This window comes from Mus musculus, chromosome 9, assembly GCF_000001635.26.
Source record: "Mus musculus strain C57BL/6J chromosome 9, GRCm38.p6 C57BL/6J".
Taxonomy (NCBI): domain Eukaryota; kingdom Metazoa; phylum Chordata; class Mammalia; order Rodentia; family Muridae; genus Mus; species Mus musculus.
This window is the reverse complement of record NC_000075.6, coordinates 21,441,211-21,456,563: the sequence shown is the minus strand read 5'-3', so window position 1 is coordinate 21,456,563 and position 15,353 is coordinate 21,441,211. Positions and strand designations below refer to the sequence as shown.

The window sequence follows — 15,353 nt, the reverse complement described above, 5'->3', positions numbered from 1 at the left end:
TTTTTGTTTTGTTTTGATTTAAAGTTATCAGAACAATCAGGGTGTGTATTTACGATGCATACTTAATTGTGTCTCTCAAGAAAGGTCACTAGCAGGGCATAGGAGATAGGAGGGTCAAAAAGTTCATTACTGCCGGGGCGTGGTGGTGCATGCCTTTAATCCCAGTACTCGGGAGGCAGAGGCAGGCGGATTTCTGAGTTCTAGGCCAGCCTGGTCTACAAAGGGCTACACAGAGAAACCCTGTGGGGGGGGGGGGGAAGAATTTGCAAATAGATACAGAGTGTCTGTGAATCCCAGGCTCAGGAAGAACTCTGGCTGAGTGGCTTCCAGAGACACAAGTGACAATCTGAGGGGCAGGAGGGAACTCGGAAGTAGGAGACTCAGAATGTCAAGGTTGACTTTGGCTACAACACAGGTGCCAGGTCAGCCTCATCAACTAGGGCTACAGCTCAGCAGCACAGCACCAGGCTAGCATGGGCAGCTAATGGCACCATCCCCAACACTGCAAAGGAATGAAAGACAGGAGAGGGGAGGAAGAAAGTCCACTGCCAGCAAGGCTGATGCCTGAGCTTAATGCCCAGGACTGAGATGGTGGAAAGAGAGAGCCAACCCACAAGTGGTCCTCTGACCTCCACACATGCACCACGATATACACAGGAGCACTGATACATATGTGTGCACACACACTAAATAAAAGAGGCATGACCTGTTAAAAGCTTCACAGCTCAGCGGGTGTGTGTGTGTGTGTGTGTGCTGATGGGCCATCCGACAGGAGGAAAGGTGTAGGGGGAGTGGTGTAGGTCAATATTGAAGGCCCATCCGACATTAGTGGGGGGTGGGGGGTGTAGGTCAATACTAACACCCATCCAAAAGCTTAGGCAGTCAGCCACATAAAAGAAAAAGAGTCTTTTATCTTCTCGAAGGAACTTCCTCCTGGGTGGACCAAGTAAGGAGGATTTGTTTTGATCTTAAAGAAAACACCACTGAACTACAATAGAGCCCAAGGAGCGAGGCATGAGAGGGAGGAGACACCCTCTTCCTCAACAATGATGGCTGTTGTAAATCTGTAAACAGTTATGGTCAGTGAGTTCAAGGTCATACCTGGCTACAGAGAGTTATAGACCAGCCTGAGTTGAGACCCTGTCTCAAAAGTCCTAAACTAAATCAATTCACTAATTTAGTCAAATACTCTGTAGGCACTGTGGAGCAGTAGCACAGGTGTGACAAGCAGGAAGTAGAGCACTGTGTGGATTTAACAGCACAGCAGGGAGATCCCAGGTAGCTCAGCTGCCTCTTCTCAGAGAACTGAGTGAGGTGCAGAGACTGGGCCCTGCCCAAGGCTGCGGTGCACCAGCAATGGCAGCAACTCAGACTGAATCACAAGAGGTCCATCTGAAGACCCTGATCAGCAGGTCCCAGAATCTCAGCTTCTAGTCTACAATGCAGCCTCTCAGAGGGTGAATCTGTCCCTGAACACCCCCCCCCCCTCTCCAGGACCAGTAACACATAACACAGCAGTGCAGTGACTTTACATTTGGTCAATCTGAGATGTCAGGCAGCCTGAGGACAATGGTGACGCCTCAGACATCACCAGCCTCTGTCCCAGACAAGGGATATAGAGAGTTTCAATGGTGACGGCTGTGATGCCCAGAACAAGCTCCAGTTCTCACAAGGAAAGACTGGGGCCTTGGTGGTCAATCGGGAAGACAACAGAGAAGGCAGAAGCCAAGTAAGAGACAGCAGTCATGTCACTGGGCAGACTGGGAGCCGGCAGCCAGAGCTGACGTCATGCAGTTTCCCTGAACCCTGGGACTAAGCAAAGTGAAATGGCTAAGGGGGTAAAGGCATCTGCTGCCAAGTTTGAAGACTTAAGTTTCACAAAGAAGAAGGACAGAGCTCTGGAAAGTTGTCCTTTAGACTCCACTGCTTCCATGCCAAGACTATCCCTCTACACACACACACACACACACACACACACACACACACACACACACTAGACATCTAGATAAGATAGGTAAAATAAAAATCTAACATTTTCTTTCTCCTGTTTTAAAAAAATGGGTGTCTGATACAGGTGGGGGGTGGCAGTGCACACCTTTAATCCCAGCAACTGGGAGGCAGAGGCAGGCAGATCTCTTTAAATTCAAGGCCAGCTTAGTCTAAAAAAAAAGTGTGTGTGCGTGTTTTTCATAGAAAAGAAAGGAAAAGAAAAGGAAAGGAAATGAGAGAGAAAAGAGAAGAGAAGAGGCTAGAGAGATGGCTCAGCCGTTAAGAACACTGGCTGCTCTTCCAGAGGTCCTGAGTCTGAGTTCAATTCCCAGCAACCACATGGTGGCTCACAACCATATATAATGGGGTCTGATTCTCTCTTCTGGCATCCTACAGATATAGCACTCATACACATAAATAAAAAGAAATCTATTTTTAAAAGGGTGGGGTGTGTGTGTGTGTGTGTGTGTGTGTGTGTGTGTGTAGTTGGAGCAATGGCTCAGCAGTTAAGAGCACTAGTTGCTCTTCCAGAGGACCCAGGTTCAATTCCCAGCACCCAACATGGTGACTAACAGCCATCTCTAACTTAGGGAATCCATCACCTTCTGATCTCAAGCACCAGGCATGATACATAAACACACACACACACACACACACACAGGCAAAACACTTTCATACATAAAATAAAAAATTCTTTTTTTAAGGATGTGTTTATTTTTTTATTTATATGAGTACAATGCAGCTGTCTTCAGACACACACTAGAAGAGTGCATCGAATCCCAGTGCAGATGGTTGCATGTCACCATGTGGTTGTTGGGAATTGAACTCAGGACCTCTGGAAGAGCAGTCAGTGCTCTTAACTGCTGAGCCATCTCTCCAGCCCTTCTTCTTCTTCTTTTTTTTTAAAGAGTATTTCCTGGGCAGTGCAGCAGAGCACACACTATGGCTTCCCAGACAGCTCTCCTACAAATGCCAACTGTCCTTAGCTGGCAGCAGCAATAGCCTCCAGCTATCTAGTTCTTCCTTCCCCAGGCCACCTGCCTCCACAGGCCTGAGTACTTTTCTTAGCTGTTGCTATGACCTTTCCTGTGTGTCCTGGCTGCCCTAACGTTCTAGTCCCACTTAGCCAGTTCTGTGCTATGCGACGTGGGTCTGCTTCCTTCTCTCTCAGGTCTGGGTTTCCTGGTTAGTAAAACTCTGCCAACTGTGAGGGATGGCAACAAATTTGTGGGGGATGTCGAGAACTCTGGCTCAAAGACATCCACACCTCGATACGTAAACGTAAGATCATTTCTCTAGGCCTGGTACAGGGACAGCACATGGTAGGTGGTCAGTTAAGTGTAAAGTGTTGCATCATTTCTCATTCCGAAAAGGAGCTGCCTCCTTCTGTTTCCTTCCCTTTTTTCTTTGGCAGAGTGACTCATGCAGCCCAGGCTGGCCTCAAACCCTATGGAGCAGAGGATGGTTTGTAACTCCTAACCTTCCCGGTCTCTACTTCCCAAGTGCCAGGATTACACATGTGCATCACCATGTTTATGTAGTGCTGATGGACTTGAGGCTTTACACGAATGCTAGGCCAGTATGTTAATAAGTCACACACACAAATACCCCTTCCCCAACACAGATATTCAGAAAGCTTTTCTACAAAGGTCTTGTGTCCACTCAGAGCTGGACCAATACAGTCCGGGTCTCCAGACTATCTAGGTTCACTAGTGGCTCTCGCCACAAACCATTGACCTTTGCAGGGGTTTCTGCCAAGCCACCCTTCCCTAGGGGACTGCCCACCTAGTAATAGTCAGAGGCTGTATTGAGAGCCTATCCTTCCTTCCTTCCCACTCCTGCTAGTTCAGCCTCAGACAGATGGTAGTTGGTTCTGTAACAGATCAGAGCTCCTGCATTTGGTCAAGTCACCAGCAGCTTGAACAGTGCCTTATAAATCAGTGTCGGCTGCTAGGATTCAATGTTATTGAAGAGACAGAAGGCATCTGAGCCACTGCCCAGAGAGGGCTCTTTATCAGGCCCTCTCTGGGCAGTGGCTCAGTTATGGCATAGGAGGACATCCCCGTTCACAGGACTAGTGACAGGGACCATTGTAAACAGCTTTTCCTCCTCAGAGCCTCTAGGGCTCTAAGCCTTAGGCCCCTTGGAGGATGAAAAGGGCTCCTGGGAGGGGACAAAAAAGAGGTAGCACAACGGCTGATCCAAAACCCAGGTCTGTTTATTTTTTTCTGTACAGAGAGAGTGGAGAAGGTAGAGACAGCTATGTGAACCAACAGCTGGAGGTGGGTCTCCAGGCCTCCAGGGAGGGAAGCCAAACAGAAGCAAGGAAGGATGAGTCAGCCATTGCTTGAGAAACCTGGCAGGATGTAGGTAAAGGTCCTGCGTGGAGACCCTTCCCCGTCTCCGTAATTCCGGAGACCTCGGAGCCTGAAGCCATGAGATTAGAGGTCATGCCGCATAAGCTCCACCTGCTATCTCTGGCAAACTGACCAGGGCCTCTGGTGAAGGTGGGTGTGTCTCTTCTCAAGTGACAGGGTGAAGCCTTCCTGTTGCCTGCTAAACTCTGCACGCACAGCCTGCTCCTATCAACGCCATCCCTGCCTGCCCACACAGGCTCAGTCTTCCCCCATTACAGGCCAAATCTGACTGTAAGCCCCTTAAGCCTCTTCCTCCCTACCTGTCTGTCCCTACACCATGCTTCTATCCCAGCAGCGGCCACATCATGGCAGGACCAAGCCTGCTCTCCCCAATCTCCCCTTCTACTGACCCAGAATTGGGAACAAAACAGGTGGGATGAAGGACTGACTCTGCCATTTCACAGACAAGGACACTGAAGCTCAGGTGGTGGTAGTGGCAACCCGGCACCTGCCTGGCCATGTGAGTTCAGTTCTGGCGCTGCTTACCACGTACCACCCAGCTTCTGCCCAGCAGTCCCTCCCTAGCCAGGAATCCGGCAGGACCCAAATCAGTCCCACCCTTGGCACTCAGGCCTAGTGCCACCTGCTCACAGTCACATCCGAGAGCCAGCCTGGGCGGGGAACAAGGACAGGAAATAGCTAGAGTGTCTTGGTGGCTGTGACTCCAGAACTCCTCAAGGCCCAGATGTAATCCAGAACTGGATTACTTCTAGAACGTTCCTGGACAATCTGGTCAGTTGGGCCACCTCTAGCTCCCGCAGCTTGCTTGCTTTCTTTCTTTCTTTCTTTCTTTCTTTCTTTCTTTCTTTCTTTCTTTCTTTCTTTCTTTCTTTCTTTCTTTTTTAAAGATTTATTTATTGATTATATGTAAGTACACTGTCGCTGTCTTCAGACACTCCAGAAGAGGGAGTCAGATCTCATTATGGATGGTTGTGAGCCACCATGTGGTTGCTGGGATTTGAACTCCAGACCTTCGGAAGAGCAGTCGGGTGCTCTTACCCACTGAGCCATCTCACCAGCCCTCCCGCAGCTTTCTTGTTGGTTAAGCAGGCACAATGACACCTGCCCCAAAGGGAAGTTAGGATTACCAAGTTTTTGCCATACTATCTAAAAATACATCATTCTTGGGGCTAGGGAGATGGCTTGGTCACTAAGTGTCCACCAAACAATCGTGAGGAAGGAGCAGGTGAGGATCCCCAGTACCCACACAAAGTCAAGCAGTCATGCCCACCTCCCAGCACTTGGGGCATGGAGAAAGACCCCTGGGGTTTATGGGACTCATTAGCCGAGCCCAAAGTGATGAACTCCATCCAGACTCAGTAAAGTCCCCAGTCTAAAAACCTATGGTAGACAATACAGCAAAAGAAACCCATCATCCATTTCTGGCAGGCACACCCACACCCATGACAGCATCCATCCTATACAACCAAAGTAAACTTGGAGCAACCTGTAACCACTCCTCTGCTTGTAACTTTCAGGGGGTTCCACCTGCCCCCCAAGGGCCTTGGAGGCCTTGGTATTACTCAACGATCAGCCACTACTCCCCCATCGATTCCCTGGAGCTGGGTTGAGAGGAGGAAGAGCACAGCATCTTCCTGCCTCAGGGCCTCTGTTTATCCTCACACAGTGACCTTTCTTATGACAGCTCTAGTTTCCTGTGTACACTAAGGGCTCAGCTAGGTTGTCCCTTCCTCAGAGAGGTCTAGCTGCTTCCTGGTGAGCCAACACCCACCGGGCCCTGCCAGATTTCTTTTTCCTCACTTTGTCAGATGATCAGCTGCAGCAGAACATGAACACCTCCAGAATAGACAGGAGATGAGGCCCCTCTCCTCAGAGATCTGCTCCCCAGCACACTGATCCAGGACATAGACACCACAGTCAAAGACCAGTCACTGCTAACATGAGGTAACCATGACAGATAGCAAGATGTCCAAGAGAAAGCCACTAATGACCTATATGTCCACCCAGCAGGAGAGGCTAAGGCAACCGGTCTGAGAAATAGTCCAGGGCCTGGCACCCTCCAGTATGTGGAGCATAGAGTACGCTCTGTATGGAGGAAGTCTTCTCCATACTTGGGATGTTTTTGTGTTTGATGGTTTGCTTTCTTTATCTTGAGGTAGGATCTCATGCAGCCTAGGCTTTGAAGCCTCTCTGAAGCTGAGTAAGAGCCTGCACTCCTGATCTCCTGCCTCTGCAAGTGCTAAGATCACAGGTGTGCAGCACTGTGTCTGGCTGGCAGATGGAGCCCAGAGATTTGTGCATGCCAGGTAAGCATGATAGCCACTAAGCCAGCCTCGGGGGAGGTCATCTGCTTGCATCCTTTCTTCAGGGAGACAGCTGGCACATGGACTCAGGATAACACAGCACCTGCTTCCCTGGGTGTGGTGGCCCTCATGTGATGCCACCACTCACTGGTGGCCGGTAGATCTGGAGTTCAAGGTTATCCTCAGTTACACAGTAAGCCTGAGGCCAGCTGGGCTCCACAAAACCCTGCCTTAAAAAAATATGAGAAAACAGAGTGGTTGTATATATCTGAAATTTCTTGCACTCAGGAGGCAGGATTACTGTTAGTTAAAGACCAGCCTGGGCTGTATGAGACTCTATCTCAAACAAAACAAAAGTTATGTTGCAGTCTCCAAGGTGATGCGAATTCCAGGTGATTGCAGATCAATTTATAACTTTATAACAGGCAAATATCTGACCTGTCATCATCCAGTTGTATCGAATAGCTAAAAACATTTTACAGAATGACAGGGAAGCTGTCTGACCTGTGGCGCCATGGCTCTCAACTCCGCCCTTTCAGGGCCCTTGATGTCTCAGACCTGCTCGTGGAAGAGCTGTGTCCATGTCTAGCCCTGCCCTGTGTCCTTGGCAGAAGACTTTTGTATCGTGGGCCAGGTGCTGTGCTGTGTAAAAGGCAGCGTAAGGGAGGAACTGAGAGCGATCGCCATTTCTGTGGCAGCTTCTGTGTTAGATGGCTGGTGGATGTGGATTCCCAACTCTATGGGTTCAACTGTTCCCTAGGGAGGACCACCAGAACATTCCATAGCCATTCACCTCACAGGCTGACCCCTTTGCAGACGCTCCTCTGACAGCTGCCCTGCTCCCCCCCCCCCTTGTCTCTGGATTTTTGTCCTCCAGTAGCAATCACACGTCCTTCTTGCCTCCCAGTTCTGAAGTAACCTACCTGTCAGTTCCACAAGGACAGGGAACCATGTCCCAGTACTGTCTGGCACTCAGCGGGCAATGTGTTTGCCTGAGTTCCATCACCAGAACTTCATAAAATAAGTATGGCAGCACACGCATTTCATCCCAGCACTCAGATGGAGACAAGAAGATCAGTAGTCGTCATCCTTAGCTACAAACTGAGTTTGAGACCAACCTAGGCTACATGAACCCATTCCAAAACAAAAAACAAACAAACACCTGCTAATAAATGGCCTGTATAGGGTACACACACCCCACAGGAGCTGGCCTGACTATGAACAAGGGACTCTTGCTGTACTCCCAAGAGGCTTATCCTGTCCCCATTTTGTCTTTTGGTTGTCTAAAGTCTCAAAATGTAGCTCCAGCTGATCTGAACCCTGAATCCCCCTGACTTGGTATTCTGTACTAGAACGGCACATAACGGCTTTCTCTACTCACATCTGGTAGATAAGGAATCTGAAGCTTCAGGTTAAAGTAACTCAGACCAAAGCCACAGGTAAAAACCCCGAGCACTGAGACCCCCAGCTAAACTGCTGCAACCCTGCCCTCAGCTTTTGAGCACTGTCTGCTGATCCCCAGCACATCTGGGAGCCAGGGTAAGAAGACGCCAGTGAACTCTGAACACAGGAGGCCATTGCCGCTTCCTCCTGACACCAATTAAGAATATGGGTGGCCACGGGTAGAGTCTAAAGCCTGATGTTTCAGTCACAGGCTCTCCATGTGTGACCTGCACAAGGACATCACTGTCACAGTGTCTCCACCTGCAGATGGGGTCCTAACATGTGACCATGTCCTTAGGACACCAGTAGAAGCAGGCAGAGGTGGCACAGGAATCGAGGTGTGGTGTCGGCCATGTGCAGGGTGCTGTCACAAAGGCAATGAATGGTGTGGGGGCTGGGGGGGGATGTCAACTCCAAGAACCACAAGAAGCACATGCCCTTCTCCTTGGCACCCCTGTGAGGACATCAGCACAGCCTTTCCTGTCAGGTGACTCAACACCACCTTAAACCTGCTTCCTCCTCAACTGTCACCTGCTTCCTTCAGGTCCTTCAGCTCACACAAGTCTGGTGACCCTCAGGCACTGTCAGGAGAATGACAACCAAGAACAACCAGAAGTCCAGGTAAGACAGTGATGAGAGATAGTGGGTGAGGCAAAGTCAAGGAATGCCATGTGATATGTCAAAGAACTGGCCAGGGAATTAGGTAATGCAATCGGTGTGGATGTCTTTTGCTTGTGTGTGGGTGATGTGAGAGTGCACGTGTGTACCTGAGCACACGGACTCAGGCTGAGGTCGGTGTCTTCCTCCACTGCCCTCCACCGTATTTACTGAGGAGGTGTCTGTCTCTCCTGAATACAGAGATTGTAGGTCTGCTCATCTAGCCAGTCAGCGTCTTCAGGGACTTCCTACCTGCGTGTCCCTCCTAATGAAAGCAGGCAACTACACCTACGCAGATATTCATGCAAGCTCTGAAGGCCCAAAGTCTGCTCCTCTGGCTTGCATGGACAATGACAATCTTTTCAGTAATTGACAAATGGCCAGGAAGAGTAACACACACCTAGGATGCCTGTATTCCAGAGGAATATGGCAAAAATAGTTTAAGTCCAGATTAGCCTAGGTTATATAGAGAGACAGCCTGACTACTACCCCCCCCCACACACACACACACAAAAGGTGGGTGGGATTAGGCTGGAGAGCTAGCTCAGCAGTTAAGAGGAGCCGGGTTTGATTCACAGCACCCATACCACCTGTAACTCTAGTTCCAAGGACACCCAGCACACTCTATTGGTCTCCTCAGACACGGACATGCATGTGCTATACATACACATATGCAGGCAAAAACTCATATACACAAAATTTTAAAATCCTGTTTTGGAGGGAGTGGGGTTCAAGACAGGGATTCTCTGTGTAGCCCTGGCTGTCCTGGAACTCTCTTCATAGACGAGGTTGTCCTCAAACTCATAGATCCGCCTGCCTCTGCCTCCCGAGTGCTGTGATTAAAGGCAAGTGCCACCACTGCCCAGCTTAACAAATTTTTTTTTCCTTTAAAGAAACAAATGAGGTTGGCACACACCTTTATCATAGCACTCAAAAAACATAGACAGGTAGATCTCTGTGAGTTCCAGGCCAGCCAGAGGGAAGCAGTGAGACCCTGTCTATCCCCCACTCCCTGGCAATAAAGAGGAAAGAAACTGGAATGACGGATGAGTAGACATCAAGAGTATTCAGAGTGAATACCACCCAAAGCAACAAGGCAGAAAGAAAGCCTTGTGCCCAAATCCAGAAGCAGCAGCCCACTCTCTGGGCTTTGTCTACTTTTCCTCCTTTCCCTTCAAGATGGGCTAGAATTCAGGGCCTTTCACACACCAAACTAGTCCTTGCCCACTCGGACATCTTCCCAACCCTCAAAGGCACAGAGAACATTCTCCAAAAGAGACTGCGTGCTCAGCTGTGGCAGAGAGCGGCGGGCTCGAGGGGAGGGAAATGTGTTCCCTAGCCTCAGCAGAAAGCTAAGGAAGAACTAAGACAGAGGGAATTGAGGAAATGCCAATAAATGTGGCCAGCGTCAGCAGTGCTATGCCTGATGGCTACAGAAGAATTAAAAGCAAACAGACCAAAGCCTCAAGGCCTGGGGTTCCAAAGGTAAAATGCCCCCCTAGGATACAGGAAGCCCTGGGTCCTATCCCTCGCCCCACCTAAGCCAGGCAGGGCAGTGCACACCTGCAATCCCAGCACTGCACAGGGGAGTAGAGGTAGGGGAGGCAGGAGTTCAAGGTCATCTTTGCATAGACATTGAATTGGAGGTCAACTTGGTTCTGTTTTTTAAAAAGTGGGGGCGGGGGGGCTTGGGGCGCTGAGAGGAGAGGAAAGATCCAAAATTTCCCAAAGAAAAAAGACTCAGATTGCTAAGATTTGGAATAAATGTAGTAATATCACAACCAAATGGAAAAAAAAAAAGGAAGAGGGGCTGTCAAGACAGCTCAGTAGGTAAGCAAGCTTGCTGTGCAAGTCAGAAACCTGAGTGTGATCCAGAAGCAATATAAAGATGGAGAGCTAACTCTAAAGCTGCCCTCTGTCCTCCATGTACATACACTCCTACACATAGCACACTCACACACACATACGCACACACGCACTCACACACTAGCACACACACAAATCATGAATGAATGAACTAATATTTGTAAACATTTGTATATTTTTGAGACAAGGCCTCACTCTGTAGCCTACCTAGTCTGGAGCCACTATGTAGACCAGGTTCATCTTGAACTCACAGAGATCTACCTGTCTCTGACTCCATCACACCCAGCTAAGATCTGTTGTATTTTTATTTTATGTGCAAGAGAGTTTGCCTGCATGTATGAATGTGCACCATATGTATGCAGTGCCCTCAGAGACCACATGAGGGTGTCAGATCTCCAGGAACTAGAGTTACAGAGGACTGTGAGCTGCCAACTGGGTGGTGGGAAGAGAACCAGGTCCTCTTAAAGAACAAGTGCCATTAACCATCTCTTCAGTCTCATAAAATATTATCTGAAAAAGACTAAAAGGACAGCATGGGCGAAATTGAAAACCCTGGAGGAAAAAAATTACAAAGAAACCAAAAGGCTGAACATGGTGAAGTCTCTGGAGGCGTAAAGGGAATAAAGGGCCTGAATTAAGTGTTCAAAAGCTTCCCTGCAGAGGGCGGTGGTGGCGCTGTCTTTAATCTTAGCACTCCGGAGGCAGAGGCAGGCAGATTTCTGAGTTCAAGGCCAGTCTGGTCTACAAAGTGAGTTCCAGGACAGCCAAGGCTACAGAGAGAAACCCTGTCTCGAAAAAACAAACAAACAAAAAAAATTACTAAAAAAGCTTCCCTCCAAAAAGCCCAGAGGCAGCAACTTCATGGTAGATTGTAAGAGACCCTGAAGAGAAGGAGCATCAGCTCTTCAGAGACTCTCCCACAGAATGGACTGGAGGGCACACTTCTGAGCTCACCCTGCAAGGCCAGCATTCTTCACCCGACTCAGGAAGTCAGACGGAAGCATCAAACAGTTCCCTTCCTCCTGGAAGCTGTGAGCGTAAAAGGGAGTTTTGTGCCAGAGGAGACAGGGAGGCCCGGGGCATATCACAGGCTATGGCTGCTGCACTTGGTCACCCAGCAGAGCTAAAGGGTTAGCCCCACCTCTGAAGACACCACACTCTAATGGACAGCTGTTGCCTCTGAGAAAAGAAAGCCATCAGTGGTCCTTCTGGCTGTGGCCCACAGGCCACCAGAACAACCTGTCTGGAAAGAGATGTCCACTGGCACAGCAATGATATCAGGATTATTACTGGGGTAAACTAACCACAGGACATCCACTCTACAGGAAGAAACTCAATGCTGGTTCTGTAAAGCTGGCCAAAAGCTGGTGGTTAGAGAGCTCCAGGATTTGCGGGAGAATTGACTACAGGTTTTTTGTCTGTTTGTTTGTTTTGGGGGGAGGGGTTGGTTGTTTGTTTCTTTGGTTTCTGTTTGTTTGTTTGTTTGATTGTTTTTGGTTTGTTTTTGTTTTTTCAAGACAGGGTTTCTCTGTGTTGCCATGGCTGTGCTGAACTCACTTTGTAGACCAGGCTGGCCTCGAACTCAGAAATCCGCCTGCCTCTGCCTCCCAAGTGCTGGGATTAAAGATGTGCACCACCATAGCCCAGCATGTTTCTTTGTTTAAATAGGGTCTCTCTATGTAGTACTGGAACGGTAATTGTAATCAGGGTGGCCATGAACTCAGAGATCTCGTGTCTGTCTCCTGAGTGTGGGGATTAAAGGCATGCTCCGCCATGCCCAGCTGAACCTACCCCTGTTAACTGACAAACTGTTCTAAGTGCTAAAGTTTATAACTATTGATTCAGGCTGCTCTCAATCTCTCTCAGAAAAGCCTCTGCAGTGAGCAACACTTCATGTGGACATGATCAATATGGAAGAGTGACCGCAGGGTGCTCGGGACAGATCTGAACAGGACAGCTGTATCAATGCTTCCAATGTTTCAAGAAACATTTGGAATCAGGAACAGAAAGCTGTTAAGAGGGCCAGGCGTAGTGGTGCACGTCTTTAATCCCAGCACTCGGGAGGCAGAGGCAGGCAGATTTCTGAGTTCACGGCCAGCCTGGTCTACAGAGTGAGTTCCAGGACAGCCAGGGCTATACAGAGAAACCCTGTCTTGAAAAACCAAAAAAAAAAAAAAAAAAAAAAAAACCAAAAACCAAAAACCAAAACACAAAAAAGAAAGATACTAAGAAGCCAGGCATACGCCTCTAATCCCAGCACTCAAGAGGCAGGTAGATCTCTGTGAGGCCTATACAGGGAGTTCTAGAACAGCCAAATCTATATAGAGAGACTGTATATAAAAAAACAAAACAAAACAAAAAACAACAACAACAACGCCATGTGTTGTGGTGCATGCCTTTAATCTGATCTACAGAGCAAGTTCCAGGACAGGTAAGGGTACAAAAGAATCCCTGCCTTGAAAAACTTAAACAAACAAACAAATAAATAAATAGCAAATAAAATAATGACAAGGAGGAATGCTGAGAAACTGTCTTCTGGACAGGGCACACCTGCAGCTACATGCAGCCCTGCGCCCTGTGCAGGATCCAGCCTGCCAGCATTTCATTATGCTCAGAGGAAGGGGCCATGAGCCTCATCCCCTCACCCAGGGGCTACAGGCAGTGAAAGGGCTCTGAGAGGCAGTGTCATGAGCAGTAAGACACACACACACACACACACACACACACACACACGTACAGGTACACACATACAGGCACACATACACACCTTTTGCAAGCAACCATAACTAAATCAGTGGGAGGAGAGGAGGGGCAGAGGGGAGGGGAAAAAGATGCCTCAGCTAATGTCTTCTTCTTTTTTTTTTTTTTTCTGAAACAGGTCTTTCTTCATACTTTGGCTATCCTGTAACTCATTATGTAGATCAGGCTGGCCTTGAACTCATAAAGATCTGCCAGCCTCTACCTCTGGAGTGGTCGTATTAAAGTCATGTACCACACACCCAACTCTTCCCTACTTGTCTATTGCCATGACAGAACACCATGAGAAAAGCAATTTATAAGCCGGGCAGTGGTGGCGCATGCCTTTAGTCCCAGCACTCAGGAGGCAGAGGCAGGCAGATTTCTGAGTTCGAGGCCAGCCTGGTCTACAGAGTGAGTTCCAGGACAGCCAGGGCTACACAGAGAAACCCTGTCTCGAAAAACCAAAAAGAAAGGCAACTTGTAAAAGGAAGCATTTGAGCTGGACTCACAGTACCAGAGAGGTAAGGTAGTTAGGCTATGACCAGCATGGTGGGGAACACTGCAGCAGACAGGCAGCCATAGCACTGGAGTAGTACATCTGGTGTAGGCTGAGAACTTACATCTGATCTGCAAGCAAGAGGCAGAGAATGAGAACTAACTGGGAATGGTGTGAGCTTTTGAAACCTTAAAGCCCACCCCAAAGTGTTTTGAGCAAGAGGGTGGAGTATGTGTAGTTAATATAACAAAAGTTATATTTTATTTTGCTGATGGTCATCACACAAGGTTCTAAATTCCTATGTTCTTTCTAAGCCTATCTCCCTAAGGTAACTCACCTGTGCGACATATCATATTTAGCTGAGGGTCAGGTCTAATGTCTAATGGAAATCTGATTCAAGGGTCAGGATCCTTGGGGAGACTCTCCAGCCACATGACGGATCAAGGTGTCATCTCTCCAGATGTGCAGAGCAGAGCACTGCTCTTGGTCGCTTATATACTGTACAGTGGGTATCATGGGGTTCTAGCACTGTGGTTATTCGGAGTGAGTGATGTCACTGGGTTCTGGCTATCAGGTGCAGCCTTGGGTGTAGTGGGATCCTGACTGAGCTATTTCTACCTGTCTAAAAGGCATCTTTTACTATTCTCAGTACACTCGCTGACCCAGGCCAGGCTGGATTAGACTACATGATGAGATTCCATCCCAAAACACAGGAGGGCTTAGGATGGAGTCAGTGCCAGAGTGGCTTGTCGAACATGCGAGCAGGTCAATCTCCAATCCCCAAAAATAAGTAAGTAAAATTGGTAAATGCCCGGAGCTTGGCACAGCACAGGAGACAGTGGACTCCTGAAACCATTAGGAGAGGAAGCCAAACAGGCAGCTCCTGGGAGTCCAAACCACACACACAGACACAGTACCACAAGAGCTTGGTTGTGGGATGAGCCGAGGTGCCCAAACTCAGGGGAAGGAGTGGCTGGCGTGCGTGCGTGCGTGCGTGCGCGCACAGGACCTAAGGCACTCGCAAGGCTGGAGCCGGCTGGAGCTCCCCATGAAGTGGCTAAGTCCATCTCAGAAGAACAATCTATGCTTCTCTTATCTATGGCTCCTACTGTTTTTGAGAGAGGGTCTCTCACACCTTAGCCCAGGTTGAACTCTTGGCAATGCTCCTGTCTCCAGTGACCCTGCCTCAGCACTGAGTTTTGTCTTCAAGGCATTCATTCTTTTGTAGGCGTAAGGCAGGGGGATGGGAGAGTTGCTTTCTGCCTCTGGCTTCACTGTCTTTCAGGAAAGTGCGTCACAGGCTTTTAGATCCACCAGTTTTAAGTGGCTGCTAGGGGTTTTGTGGATTCAGATTGTGAAACCATTCTCAATGATTTCAGGACATTTGAATCTCCCCAAGCTCTACGTCCCCCACGCGCTCACTCACTCCCTCCCTTGCCACCTCCTGGAAGCACAACTCCACTCTGTCTCGGGGAGCTAGCC

General features: G+C 48.8%; 1 protein-coding gene across 27 annotated transcripts in view; it reads right to left on the bottom strand.

Annotated features, from left to right (window-relative positions):
- The window catches only part of Dnm2 (dynamin 2), an 82,852-nt gene that overhangs the window by 51,196 nt on the left and 16,303 nt on the right, over positions 1–15,353 (bottom strand). The gene's annotated exons all lie outside the window — the stretch shown is intronic.